Genomic DNA, 13,846 nt, shown 5'->3' with positions numbered 1-13,846 from the left:
GCCCACCAGCAGCTGGGGAGGAGGGCTGCACACCAGGAAGCCGCCAGCAAGGGCACTGAATCTTCCCTCGGACCCTCCTCCTCGCAGAACCTTCCAAGAGGGCAGGTGCCCAGCGCCGTGAGTGCCCGTGTGGGGTCCTCCAGGGAGGACAGAGATGGATGTCTCTGTGAGATGCTCAGGAAATTGTCCCCACCTTCCCACCTGCTGAGCCGCTGGCTGGGGATGGGGGTGGGGGTGGGGGAGGGCCTCTCCAGGCCTTACTGCAGCGTCTGCTGGCCTTCAGGAGATGGCCATCCTGTGGGCTCTAGCCCTCTGGTCCCTTTGAAGATGGGAAAGTCGGGTTGGAGAAAAGTGGTCGTTTTTCTGCAAGTAGGTCTCCAACTCCAGTCCCTGGGCAGGGAAGAGGCAACACCTACGACCCCCAAGGGCCCTTGCACGGTTTACACTGAAGCGCTGAGTTCACCCTGGGCACCACGGGGCTGCACGGAACGCATCCGACGCTCCCTCCTCGCCCTCCGCTGGCATCGTTTATGCTCCCTCCACACTTACCCCGGCGCTGGGCAGCAGATGCCCTGCCTCCAGGATGTCCTCAGCGCCCGCTCACCTCCACGCCCAGGTCTGTGCTGGTCAGGCGGTCGGTCCGTGGCAAGCTCTCAACTCTCCTTGCGTCCCTCTGTCCCGAAGGCAGTCTCCTCGCAGCACGGCTTCCCGGCTCCCTGAGACAAATGAGTTTGTCATGTAAGACAAGCACCCAAAGATGGCTCGGCCTCGCCTGCAAATCAGTCATCCCTGTGCCGGGAGACACCAAGGATGCTCGCTCAGATCCCGGGCCCCTGCCAGTTACCGCGGGGAATGCATTGCCCGCCTCCAGCGTGATTGGAAAGGCCTGACGCGTACAGGGAGCAGGGCCCGGGAAACCTCCAAGCTGGGCCTCGGGAAGACCAGGGGCCTGTCCGTGGTCCTCTTCTATTGACTCAACCCACCTCCCCCAACCTCCTGCGTTCAGCGAAATGCAGCTGGAAGGGACCGCCCAGATCAGCTAGGTCCCAGGTCACTCGTTTAGAGGTGAAGACACTTGCTCAGAACATCTAAGTGACCTAAAGGTTAATGAGACCATTGCACACAGGGCACACTCCACCCACGTCTACGTATGGATGAAGTCGGACCCTGCAGCCCGGGCACATATACCTCAAGACACCTGCCTGTCTGCACCCATGTTCCCTCCACGTCTGTTCCCTCCTCACGCTATATGGCGGAGGGAAACCCCAAGCCTTCTAGCCCCCCCTCTTCCTTCCCCAGGAAGGGAGCCCTCCTGGTCCCAGCAGCTCCTAAAACCACAGCTATTGCGCACGCACCCCCTCGTGGCCAAGTGTGGAAGTGCATGCCCCCAAAAGTTCCTGTGGAGCCAGATTGATAACCCTTGGGTTGGACCTGGTCCCTGGGCCTTGGCCCCTTTCTCAAAGCCGAAGCCCGAAGCCCAGGCCGCCGAGGCTGTGAGTGGCGGCCCTGGAGACAGAATGTGTGGGCTCCGAGCCCAGCTCTGCCATTTTAAAGCCTGTTTCCTTGGACGGAGGACATAACCTCTTCGTGTCTCCGATTTCTCATCCACCCGATGAAGGAAAATTGTCCCCACGATGTAAGGTTGTTGTGAGAATTAAATGAGCTATTACATGAACAGGGATAACGCCCTGTTACCAGCACCGAGACCCAGGCTGCGCGCTCAATACACAGCGAACTCCCTCCAGGGGAGATCAGCACCGGCAGGGTGGACAGCGCCCTCCCTGGCCTCAGCCGGAAGGGGAGGAATTCCTATGTGGGGGCTCATGAGTGGTGGCTCCCTGTCCTTTGGGGGGAGGGGAGGAGGAAAGTCAGCACAGAAACCAGCACCGCAGAAATCCCTGGGCTCGGATCAGGTACAGGATTGCTTAGAACCGTGGCTAAGATCATAACCTACCGAGCCAGCTTCTCTCTGGCTGTGGAGCCTTGAGCTAGTCACTGAACAGCTCTGTGCTTGCGTTTCCTCGCTTGTAAAAACGGGATTCTAGTGGCACCTGTATCACTGAGCTGTTCTGGGGACAGCTCTACCTTTCCAACGGGCTGGAATTGTGCCTCCCCTCCTTTCTCCCTTCTTCCCTTCTCTCCGTCATTCCTCCTCGTCCAGCTGGCTAGATAAACAAATGACTCATCGCTCTGTGGCCGTGAGTGTGTGGAAAGTTTTCCATGTAATCAGTTGAAAAGTACATCTTAATCTGCCTACGGAAGCCCCCTGCCCCAGTTCAGAGCCAGCTCACTGACTGGGCTGGTCTGTCCTGAGATGGGTGGTTTCCCAGACAAAAGGGAAAGGAAGCTGGTTTGGAGAACCAGTCTCAGCGCTTAGGAAAACACGCCTGTAGCTGCGATCTAGAGGATTATCTAGAGATATGATCGGAGAAGGCTTAAGGGGGTGGAGGGGGCTGCAAATACAGGCACTCTTTCCCTGTGCTCATGAGAAGCATCCAGTTTCCGGGGTGTAGCAGCTGAGAGTGTGAAAAAGAGTGTTAACTTACTTAATAGTTTGTTACATATCAAGTCTAAAGAGCCAATTATGTAAAAAAAAAAATGTAACGCATCCATTTCAATAACATTAAAATCTATGTGAGCCAAAAAAAGCTTCGGTTGTGAGATATATATATATAATTACTGTAACTGGTATTCAAGAAACTAAAGTTCCAGTCTCTCCCTCCATGATGGTCAGACTGTTTTTCAGCAAGTCATTCATTTCTCCGTTGAGTGCACCATCAAGTACCACGTGCCTTCTTCATCCATTTCTCCATTCAGCACACGCCCTCCATCGAGTACCATGTGGGGAGCACGCCATGGAGTACCGTGTGCCTTCCTCCATTTCTCCATTCAGCACACGCCCTCCATCGAGTACCATGTGGGGAGCACGCCATGGAGCACCATGTGCCTTCCTCCATTTCTCCATTCAGCACACGCCCTCCATCGAGTACCATGTGGGGAGCACGCCATGGAGCACCCTGTGGGGGACTGGGGAGCTACAGCAGGATGGTTACATCCTCACTGAGCCCTGGTCCCACTCCTCCCCTGGGGGAGACAGATAGTAACACCAATATGGAAATTACAAATGGCGGTGCACACTGTGAAGGAAGAAGGGTGAGCAACCCACTGAAATCAGGGGTCAGGAGACTCGCAGCAAGAGGGAGTCACTGTGTCCCGAGTCCCCGTGTGCAGACGGGGAGATGGAGTCCCAGGGTATGAGAGAGATGGCGTTCCAAAGCCCCAGCGTTCACCACTCGCTCAATGTGTTACTTGCTTAACTGCGTCATCGTCACAAACACGGGCTGAGCTCGGTTATTTCTAAGGTCTTTCTACCTCTAACAGTCCGTTAGCTCATTCAGTTAAATCATTCAAATAGGCACCCTTTGAATATGTCTGTTTTTCCAATTCTGTTATGAATCATTGATGAAAACCAATTGTAATAATTCCATTGGGGGAATTATTTTTATCCCCATCCCCCCCTTTTAAAATGTTGTCTCGTTATTTCTGAACACGACTGTTTTTCTTACATAACATAATTTCTCTCTGAAATGGAGCTATGTGTTAACACGTGCAGACACAAAACGATTGATTGCAGGCCCGAGAGGGGAAGGGGTAGTCTGGCCAGGTGATCCCTGCTTGTTCTAATAGCCATGTAATCAGAATCTACACCCAGAAGACATTTTCTGAAATCGTCTAAAATAACCTATGTTTCATTAGATGGCAGTGTCAACAGAACACAGTCTTGTCACAGAATATGTTCTCTGCAATCTGCAATTAATTAAGCAAAGGGACAAATTGTACTTAAAGGTCTGTTGAAAGGATATCAACACCATTATTTTTCTAATACAAAGTGCTTTTCCCATGATGCATGTGACCCCTCTGTTTCCCCCTCTGGAGTACTTGATTGCAAAGAAATTCTTAAAATAGGCAGAGCCCTCATCACAGAGCATTCGTAATCTCTGGAATGTGTCTCCGGTCCCTGAATTCCATCCACCTCCTTTCGCTGACTGCTCTGAGATTGCGCCCGTGTGGTGTCACGCTGTCTGGCAAAGGCTTTGTGCTAAGTTGAGCAGCTCACCTCTTTCTTCTTCCCTCCCTCTCTTCTTCTTTTCCTCCTATCCCTTCATCCTGCTGTCCCTGTCTCTTTCCCACCCAAAATGTCGAAAGGCCTCAACATTGCTGGCTGAAGTGGAGGTAGGGAACTTGAGGAACCCTGAGCACCCTCACCCGTCCCTTGCCCACTCAGAGCTAGCAAAGCAGCTATAGTTTCAGGGCAACTCTGGGGCCCCCACTGACCCCCAACAATAGGGCATCCACGGCAGATGGGAGCCTTCCTCACGGTTGCACGGTGCAGGGGACAGTGCGACGCCCTCATGGCTCCAGCCGGGAATTCAATCCACACCTGCTGGCTGACAATTATGGAATCTGAGTGTGGCTCCACTGTGTTGAGCTGGCTGACCAGGAACTATTCATTCAAGTGGGAATAAGGGCTCTGCAGGCTTCCACCCTTCCGCGGTAGAGTGCATTCTCATCTCTGGCGCCAGGGGGAACCCTTGCAAACAGGCTTCCAGCGTGTCCACCCCCAATGGCTCCCACCTCCTATGTTTGTTGAATGAGCAACTTAACAGAGATGTTTTTGCAAATAGAATACAATTATGTTACTTAATAATTCCATTTGTCCCAAGCTTTGCAGATGCACAGCTGTCTGAACGGTTGGTGTTTCAATTACATCCCGCTTTCTCTGTGCGGCCTTTACGAAGTGGACAGCGGCAGGAATAGAAGGAAGCTAATCAGGGTAGAAAGCGAAATAGGATTATCCGAGCAGATGTTGACCCTCGGGGGTAAGACGTGGTTAGCACTACCCAGGACAGGGGAAGAGGCAGCGTGGTCCAGCCAGATGACCACGGTCCTGGGACACACCCCCAACTTGGAACCTTAGCTCTGTCCCTCACGATCTCTGTGACCTTGGCAAGAATCCGATTCTTCATCTGTTACGTGAGAAATGCAATGTCCACCTCCGAGCATATGAGGCTCATGAGTGATGGTGTGCACATGTCAGCGGGCCACTCAGGAGGGTCACTCTAAGTTCAGGTGGTGCTCTTGACTTCGAATCTTCGATCGCTGTGCCCATGAGGTGGAGATGGGGGAGTTGCTTTAGGAATCAGCTCCCGACTTGGAATCTCAGTGCCTCGTGCGTAGTGGGAGACGGGACGCGACCTGGCTCCCATCCAAACCCCGTGGCCCAGTATTCATCCAGACTCAGTGTGAAGCCCGATCCAAGCTCTGAAACAATATTTAATATCAGCCTCTGGTGCCGTGAGTTCCGCCTAATCCGTTTTCAGATTTGCTGAAGCTTTCTTTCCTATTTTATCAGCAATTATTTCGAATGACATTGGCAGCAGACAATCAGATTACCAAATCGTTGACTCTCACATCCTGGGGGAGGGTGAGAAGCAAATGTGGTTTTGGCCAGTTACCTGTCAGCTACTCGGTGTTGGCTCAGGGAAAAGCAGCTTTGGCCTGGAGAGACGGGGAGGATCTGAGCTGATGAGAACCGTGGAGTCGAGCTCTTGCTACAGGCATTCTTTCTGTCTGCAAGACAGGACTCAAAGAGATTTTAGAAATCAGCTCCTTGCCCAGCCGGCATGGCTCAGTGGTTGAGCGGCGACCCATGAACAAGGAGGTCATGGTTTGATTCCTGGCCACAGGCCCGGATTGTAAGCTGGATCCCCAGTCGAGGGCGGGAGGGGAGGTGTAGGAGGCAGCCAATCAATGAGTCTTTCTCATCATTGATGTCTCTATCTCTCTATCCCTCTCCCTTCCTTCCTCTGAAATCAGTACAAATATATTTTTAAAAAGAATGAAATCAGCTCCTTATTGTCTTCACGGTGCATATCCCTATTAATCAAACTTCCCACCCTAATAATTTATGTTCCTATCCTAAATGCCATGCCTTTAAGATAACACTTGAACAGGACTTGTCCTCCAAATAATTCTTCAAGGAAAATGAATATGATGAAAGTTGTGGATGGTAGGGCCAGAGAGAGCCAGACTTAATCCTTCCCCCAGGACAGAGGTGCTTCATGTGGGGGTAAAATGATAAGACATCCTGGCCACTTGTGAGGAAGGCTGAAGGCAGTAGTAACAGACAGGAACAGTCCAGTCACCCCCGATGCTTCCCTCTGTTACAGACACAGCTCGTCTAGTCATCTGTTTGGTAAGGAATGTTTCTGTCAGATCCTAATTAGGGCAGAATGCATTATTCTTCACAATTTTTTTTTTTTTTTTTTTGCCTTTTACCCCCATACATCCTCAACCATCATCTGGGTCTTTGAATGTGAAAACACATGGAACAGATCTGAATTGAATCTTTACTTTTAATAAATCATTATTAACTCAGTGAGACTGGTGGTGGTGTGTGGGGGGGGAATATTTGTTAATGCAGCAAATGCTGAGTGATACACTCTGTGCTTGGAGTTGAGGGCTGCACAAATCAGACACTGTTCCCTGTCTCATGCAAGTTCCAATCTGAGGAGGGATACAGCTGTTAGACAAGGAGTTACAATAAACTGTTCAAGGGAAGGGCTTGGGAGCTGGTAGCAGGAGACCTCATCCCTCTTATGGGATCAGTGGCCACAGAGGAGGTCACAGACCTGGGAGGTTTCTGACTTGCCTCAGATCTGGGATGTGGATCTCACTGGAGGTGAAATAATGGCCCCTCAAAGATGCCCGTGTCCTAATCGCCCAGAATCTGTGACTATGCATGCTTTACAGAAAGCAGAAATTAAGATTGCAGATAGAATTAAGATGGCTAATCAGTGTACCTTAAAAGAAATACATTATCCTGGATTATCTGGTGGGGCCAATGCACTCAGAAGGGTCTTTTAAGTGGAAGAGGGATTGTTAGAGTCAGTCTGATCTCAGAGAGACATCAGAGGATGCTATGCTGCTGGCTTTGAAATTGAGAGAAGTGGCCATAAGCCAAGGAATGCAGCTGATCTGAAAACCAGAGGCAGGGAAATGGAATCTCCCCTCCAGCTCCTGGACGGGATGCAGCCCTGCCAACACCCCGGTTTCCTCCCAGTGAGACCCACGTCAGACCTCTGACCCTCCAGCGCTGAGATAATACATGTGCATTGTTTCCAGCCACTATGGTTGTGGTCATTTGTTCTAGCAGCAATCAGATACCCATACAGACCTGGCTGGCTGTCTCCAGAGCCTCCAGGTCCTGGGGAATCACTTCCTGTCTCCTCCACAATGTGCTTTCGTTTGCTCTGGGCCGCTCCAGGGTTCATTTTCATTTCCCTCAACACCAACCCCGGCATCAGAGCCACTCAGGGTCGAAGCCATAGCCCGGTATGCAGGTTCTGGGGGACTCACGGGGGTGGGGGGCGCAGGGACCCTGGGGATCACCCGGTCCGTGCTCTCATTGGACAGGTGGGCGGCTGACATTTAAAGAGCAACAGGAGAAACTTGCCTCAAGTGCAGAGCCAGGAGGGCGCTGGACGAGACCCAGGCTCCTCACACCAGATGAGAGGGCCTCCTGGCCGAGGCAACACAAACCAAGTTCATTCCCATCAGCAGCGCGCCTTCCCTGTCAATCACAGGCACCAGGACAGTGGCTCTCTGAGGATGGCTGAGTGCTGGGGAGGAAGGCGGGAGGTTCCAAACACTGCCTCCCTCTGCCCTCTGTCTGAAGGGCTGCACGAGGATCAGTGCCTACAGAGCCTGGACCTGGGGGTACTGGCTTGCAGGCGGTGCTACCTTTATATCTATATATATTTCAGAGAGGAAGGGAGAGGGAGAGAGAGAGAGAGAAACATCAATGAAGAGAGAGAATCATGGATCGGCTGCCTCCTGCACACCCCACACTGGGGATCGAGCCCACACCCCAGCATGTGCCCTGACCGGGAATTGAACCGTGACCTTCTGGTTCATAGGTCGATGCTCAACCACTGAGCCACACCGGCCAGGTCAATGCTACCTTTTATAGAGGAATCCCGGCAGAGGCTGCAGGTGGGGCTGCCTCCATCCATCGGAGCCTCCACGGGCCCTGCAGGGCAGCCTTGCGTTGGTGGCTCCCAGGTCCCCTCTGACCTCGGGGACAGTGAGTGTGGAAGGTCAGGCTCGGACAGTGTTTAAGCACCGGCTGCCTCTTCCCCTGGACCTGCAGGAGCAGCTTTCCACTTGGCACGCTGTCTCTGAGCCTCTGTTCCCTCTCCCTCCCAGGCTGAGGGAGATGAACCCGGCTCCCTTCAAAGCGCCCAAGTAGGTGAAGGGCACACAGGAGGGGTGAGCACATCTGAGAGCAGCCCTCTCTGAGGTTCAGCCTGGCGACCTGGCTCGCCCAGCTCCAGCCAGAGCCCCTGCAGCTCCGGGTCAGCCCGCTGCCCTGTCCTCACCCACTGCCTGCAACCCCCACCTTCCTCTCGCCAGAAGAAAGGCTCGGTGTGGCCCCGCACTGTGAGGACAGAACCCAGTGGTCATTGTGCCTCGGCTCCAAAGGGCTGTCTCAGAGCCTCTGAAAGGCGTGTGGGCAGCCTGCAGACCTCTGTGATGTTCCCGCAGGAGCAGGGAGCGGTCGGGACTGGGGAATCTGTGGGGACCAAGCACTGAGCACCTCCTCCACCCCTCCTGGCCCTGGCTGCAGCACCCTTTCCCCACATACCTGTTCCACCTTTAGGGTGCTCCCCTCACCACTGGGAGACAAGTTAGGACCTTACTATCTTCTTTTTCTCTAAGAGAAACTCTTGTGGGGTTGAAGGGGGGGGGGGGGGGGGGGCGGGAGAAGGACCCAACTTGGAAAGAAGGTCACTGTCCCAGCTTTGACTCAGCGTGGCTGCTTGCTGTTCTGCGTTCGGGGCCTCTCCCCTTGGGTGACCTTTCCCTCCGTCCTCTCTCGCTTTGTCCCCTGCAGGAGGGAAGAGCAGGCAGCGCCAGGGCACCCAGCAGGCTCTCTTCCTTCTTTTCCCGAACAAAATCCCTGCAGCTCTTTTCATATTTGTCCATTGCACACGGGGAAGGAAATGTGGGTGGGAAGGCATGCGAACAGGGTGCCGTTTCACGGAAAACAGCAAGACTGAGCTCACTCATGACATAGCAAGGGGGTGGGGAACGGGACGCTTCACACAGACACAGGTTTGGTCGCTTTGATGAAACCTGTATTATTAGCCATAGACAGTCAGGGTTAATGCAGCAACCCATCTGCTCGGAAGAGGTGTATGTGGTTAGGGAAACAGCAGACAGCCCGGGCCACGCACAGAAGCCCTGCTGGAAGGAAAGCAGGAATCACGGCGCCAAAAGTACTGTCGAGTGTGAAAACCGACCCCGGAAAATGAAACACTTTGCTTGATTTCCATCGCGTCACCTGTGGAGACATGACGTGCCTGGCATTTCGACCGACACGAAGCCTGGCTTCTCGGCTCAGGCACAGCTCACACTTTCACACTCGGCCTCGCCAGCGATCTCCCCAGGTCTGGCCCGGTTCCCGCCGATGGCGAAGAAACATGGGCCTGAGTCCCACCGCCTTTCTCCCCGCACGTCCCCTGAACTCGAAGCTCCCTTTTGCTGTTTCTCCTTCCAGGTGCAAGTCGAGTATAGGGATCTGGAAGGCCAGCCCTTACAAGAGAATCCAGCCCTGGCCAGTGTGGCTCAGGGTTCGAGTGTTGCCCTGCAAACTGAGGGGTCACAGGTTCAATTCCTGGTCAAGGGCATGGACCTGCGTTGCAGGTTTCATCCCCACCCAGGTTGAGCCACATGCTGAAGGCAACCAATGTCTCTCTCTCATCTCTCTCTCTTCCCCTCCTTCCTCCCTTCGACTCTCTCTAATATTAATGGGGATATCAATGGGGAAAACATCCTCAGGTGAGGATTAACAACAACAAAGACAACCAGCGCCCTTATGGGCAGGGAGCGTAAGTGGGACCCACAGAGAGCCATGGCACCCAGAGCCCCTCAGTGCTCACGGGACACCTGACACTGTAAGCCACATGGAGAGGGGGACCAGTTCACATTCTGTCTGATGCTAGTATTTCTGGACAATCACAACATTGCCTGGAGCCCGGCTGGCGGGGCTCAGTGGGTGAGCACCGACCTATGCACCAGGGGGTCACGGTTCGATTCCCGGTCAGGGCACAGGCCCGGGTTGCAGACTTGATCCCGGTGTGGGGCGTGCCGGAGGCAGATGATCAATGACCTTCTCATCATGGATGTTTCTCTCTCTCTCCCTTCCTCTCTGAAATCAATAAAATGTTTGTTTTTTTAAAACATTGCCCAGAATGGTTCACAATTCCTATTTTAATAGGCTCCCTGGAATCAGTGCGGTTTCTGCAAACAAAGGAGCCCACACATCTCTGCAGGCGGACGGTGTGCAGGGCCCTCCCGCCGGAGCGCTGAGGTCAGCACCGTGGGAACAAAGCGGCCTGTCCTTTAGGAGAAACCCCTCGCTGGAGGCGCGCAGTCTCCCTGGCACAAAGGCGCCTTTCTCGGAGCCCGGCAAGCGCCGGCGTGTCCCACGTGACCTCCGCTTTCATCCCATCAAGGTTGTATCTGATCACAGGGTGAGACGGATGAAGGGGACGCTGTTCTGGGCACAGAAGGAAAGCAGCAGTGGCCTGGGTGACTTTCACTGGCCATGTTTTCAGTACCGCCCCGGGGGGCCCTTCTGCGTCAGCCTAGGAGCCCGTCTGCGATGCATTTCGGGGGTTTGGATGAGCCGTCGGAGGCCGACCACAGGGGCGGATGCTGGACTGTGCGGCCAGTCCTTCTGGAAAACGAGGCCATGGGACAGGAAGGAGTCCGGGCAGACACGTGTCCCCACGGCCTCCTGCCGCTCTGGGTCATCGGGTCACGGCAGCCTGCGCTGGCCTGCAGTCCAGACCCCGCAGAAATGCATGTGACTTCCGCGGGAGCCACACACTGTAAAGAACAACACGCGTTTCCTTTTATTCCTGGAGAGGGACGCGGGGTGAATAGTCACATAGGGACATTTCTTGCACACTTACTATGCCCTGGGCACTGCGCCCAGAGAATGATGTACATTATCTCATTTAACTCTTCAGAGGGCTAATTAGCTCAAAATACAAAAAGTATATATAGAGAGCGTGCGCTTGCAAGAATTAGTGAGCAGCAGGGCCAGGTGTGCAAACCCTTTTAAGAAGGAGGCAGAGCCCTGGCAGCTCTTGCTGCCCTGAGCCCCGCGGGAGGGAGCAGCGTTTAGTGTAACAGAAATGGCGGGGATGTGGGACTTAGGCCGGTATCCTGTCCCCAGTTCTGAGTCCTTGGCTAGGTCTCTTTATCTTTCTGTCATCGAGTTTCCCAGGTATTGAGATGGAGACACTTCTTCCTCCTTGTAGTTCCTGGCCTGTAAGGTGGGCAGGAGGGGGGGAGGGGGGGCGGGGAATGGGGACGGAAGGAGATGCACCATGCAGTGTTCAGATGATGTTTTATTAGGTTGTATCCTTGAAATCCGTATGGTTTTGTGAACCAAAGTCGTCCCAATAAACTCAATTTTAAAAATAAATTTAAAAGATATACAAATAAGCTTAGACTATTATGGGAGAACAAAAAAAAAATGAAAAGGCATCTAAATGAAATGGGGTGGAGGCGGGGGCGTGGCAGAGTCTTCCCGGGGTGCCCCAAAAGACCTGGATCTCAAAGACGATGGGACAAGTTATAATGCAGCCCCCCACCCCCCAAACTGTTGTTGCGGGAAAAACGGATTATATATGAACGTGCTCGGTAAACAAATGCTCTCTACCAACATCGCTGCTGCCGGCAGCCCCGCTTAAGGGTGCGCATCGCCCTTGCTCCCCGGAGCTCCGTCTATTTCGGAACGGTCTGCTTCTTTTCTCTGCTGATGCAGAGAAAGCCCCGGGCTTCAAACTCTAACCTTGAGCCTTTAAATGCAGAGGAGACCGAGGGTGGTGGGTTTACAGAGCGAGGAGCCGGCCGTGGGCACAGCCCTGGGAAGAGCTGCCGTCACAACAAGAAAGCCGATTCCCAGGGTCCGAGCCCTCCAGCCCCCCCAGTGTCGTCAGGGGACCTGCTGGCGAGAGGCTCTCACAAAAAACACACAAGAATAATTGCTGTTAAAAATATGGTGACACAGTAGATGAAGCGCCGAGGGATATTCCCGTGTTTCTCAAGAGTGAGGCCGCTGTGCCCACAGTCACCAAAGCACCTTGGCGAGCAAGGACAGTAAATGCAGGCACAGCCCCAGAAATGTTGTCGGAGCTCACGAAGGCAGAGGGTGAGGGTGCGGTTACAGTCCTTCATGAAATCCTTCCACGCGGGAGAGGGAGAGAATTGGGTCAGCCGGCGGATGCCTCCATCACGCTGCCTAACCCAGACCAGATCGGTCGTGCGAAAAGCAGGGCTGTGTCGTTGTTCTGGTGAACATGGGCGGGCCTCGGGGGAGAGACCTGTCGTTTTAGATTCAGCACGAGGCATGTTTTCAATAGAATGCTAACTGGACTGGGGTCAAGAGACCTGAGCTCCGGGCCCGCTTTTGTCTGAGTTACTGTGTGGCTCGAGATAGTCACGCAATGTACTTGTCAGGACAATGAACTCTAGATGCTGTAACAAATAAGCCCATAATGTTGACATCCTAACGCATGAGGCGTTGGTTTCTCTCTAACGCAGCCGTGTCGTGTGGCCGCAGAGGCCTCTGCTCCACGTGGCCATTCAGGGACCCAGGCGAAAGGACACACTGCTTTTTTTAGCACAGGATTCTCGGGGTCAGCCTAGGTACTAACCTCCAACCTGCAGGTGGGAAAGAGAGAAAGAGATGGAGGACCAGCGTGGGGCAGGGATAGGAATTCCGCAGTGAAATCTCCCACTCACAACAGGAGAGAAGAGCAGGCACAGAGCAGTTGCTTGCTGACTGCAGCGATGTGGGCATCTCGCGGGCAGGCCCGGAGGCTGCCTCCCCTGGCAGAGGGCGGTGGCCCAGACTTTCGTTCGGCTCTTTGGGCAGAACGAGCAGGCCCGTCTCCCTCAGTGGTCCCGCGTTGCCCTCTGGGAGGCTTTCTCTTGCTCGTTCTCTTTCATGACCGTGTCCGAAGTCGGTGCTGGGAAGGGGCTTTCCGGGGAATTTTTGGAGTCTGCTGTTTGCTGACAGAAGGTCAGAGAGCCAAGGGCTGTTTCAAGGATTTGTTTTAGTCTGAAACTGTGGTATCATTGGTTAGAGAATCCTCTCAAAACCTTAGTAGACGTTTGATCTTTTTTTCTCCCGGTCAGTTCTATGGGCCAACAGCCATTCCCAAAGATCTCTCCTGGATGCATTTTTCATACCTGCCTTCTCTCTTTGCTTCCTTGCCCCCATGCCTCCCTCTCTCAATTGCGTGATGCCTTTCTGGGTTAGGGTTCCGTGGAAAGACCGCATTCCTAATTTGGTCTCTGTGGCAGGGTTTGCTCATTTAGATACAGGCTCTCAGTCTTACTTTCTGCCATCTGGGTCTTGAATCAGTCCGTTTTTCTGATCCTTCAGGGGTCTACATTTCTGGATCTCTCTATTCCCTTTCATTTTCGCTTAGAAACCAGCTAATGGTCCCCTGAGTGCCTCGCGTTTCTGTAAGGCCTTGTCAAACAGCCAGGACTTGCCAAGCGTTCCCAATATTCGATCTTCCGCCGGAGACGAGGCCATTACCACCTTCAAATCGAACCCACATCAGAGGCCCTGTTCTCCCTCCGGCCTGTGCTGGAAACTGACGTGTTTCTGAATGCGCTGAGCAGGTCGTGTTTCAGGAAGAGGGAACTCCCTCCAGGTCTTCTGAGCAGGAAGGGGTTGAAGGCGGACTCGGTCACT

General features: G+C 53.6%; 2 protein-coding genes across 2 annotated transcripts in view; both read right to left on the bottom strand.

The window, feature by feature from the left end:
* Positions 1–13,846, bottom strand: part of CCN4 (cellular communication network factor 4) — a 967,918-nt gene that overhangs the window by 255,018 nt on the left and 699,054 nt on the right. The window lies entirely within an intron of this gene.
* KHDRBS3 (KH RNA binding domain containing, signal transduction associated 3) overlaps positions 1–13,846 on the bottom strand; it is a 103,571-nt gene that overhangs the window by 87,868 nt on the left and 1,857 nt on the right. Inside the window, exon 2 of the mRNA XM_059672354.1 lies at positions 605–716. The gene's annotated coding sequence lies outside the window, so the exon portion shown is untranslated. The remainder of the gene's footprint in view (positions 1–604; positions 717–13,846) is intronic.

The sequence above is a fragment of the Myotis daubentonii genome, chromosome 17 (genome assembly GCF_963259705.1).
Source record: "Myotis daubentonii chromosome 17, mMyoDau2.1, whole genome shotgun sequence".
NCBI classification, from domain to species: Eukaryota; Metazoa; Chordata; class Mammalia; order Chiroptera; family Vespertilionidae; genus Myotis; species Myotis daubentonii.
This window is presented reverse-complemented; position numbering and strand designations above follow the sequence as displayed.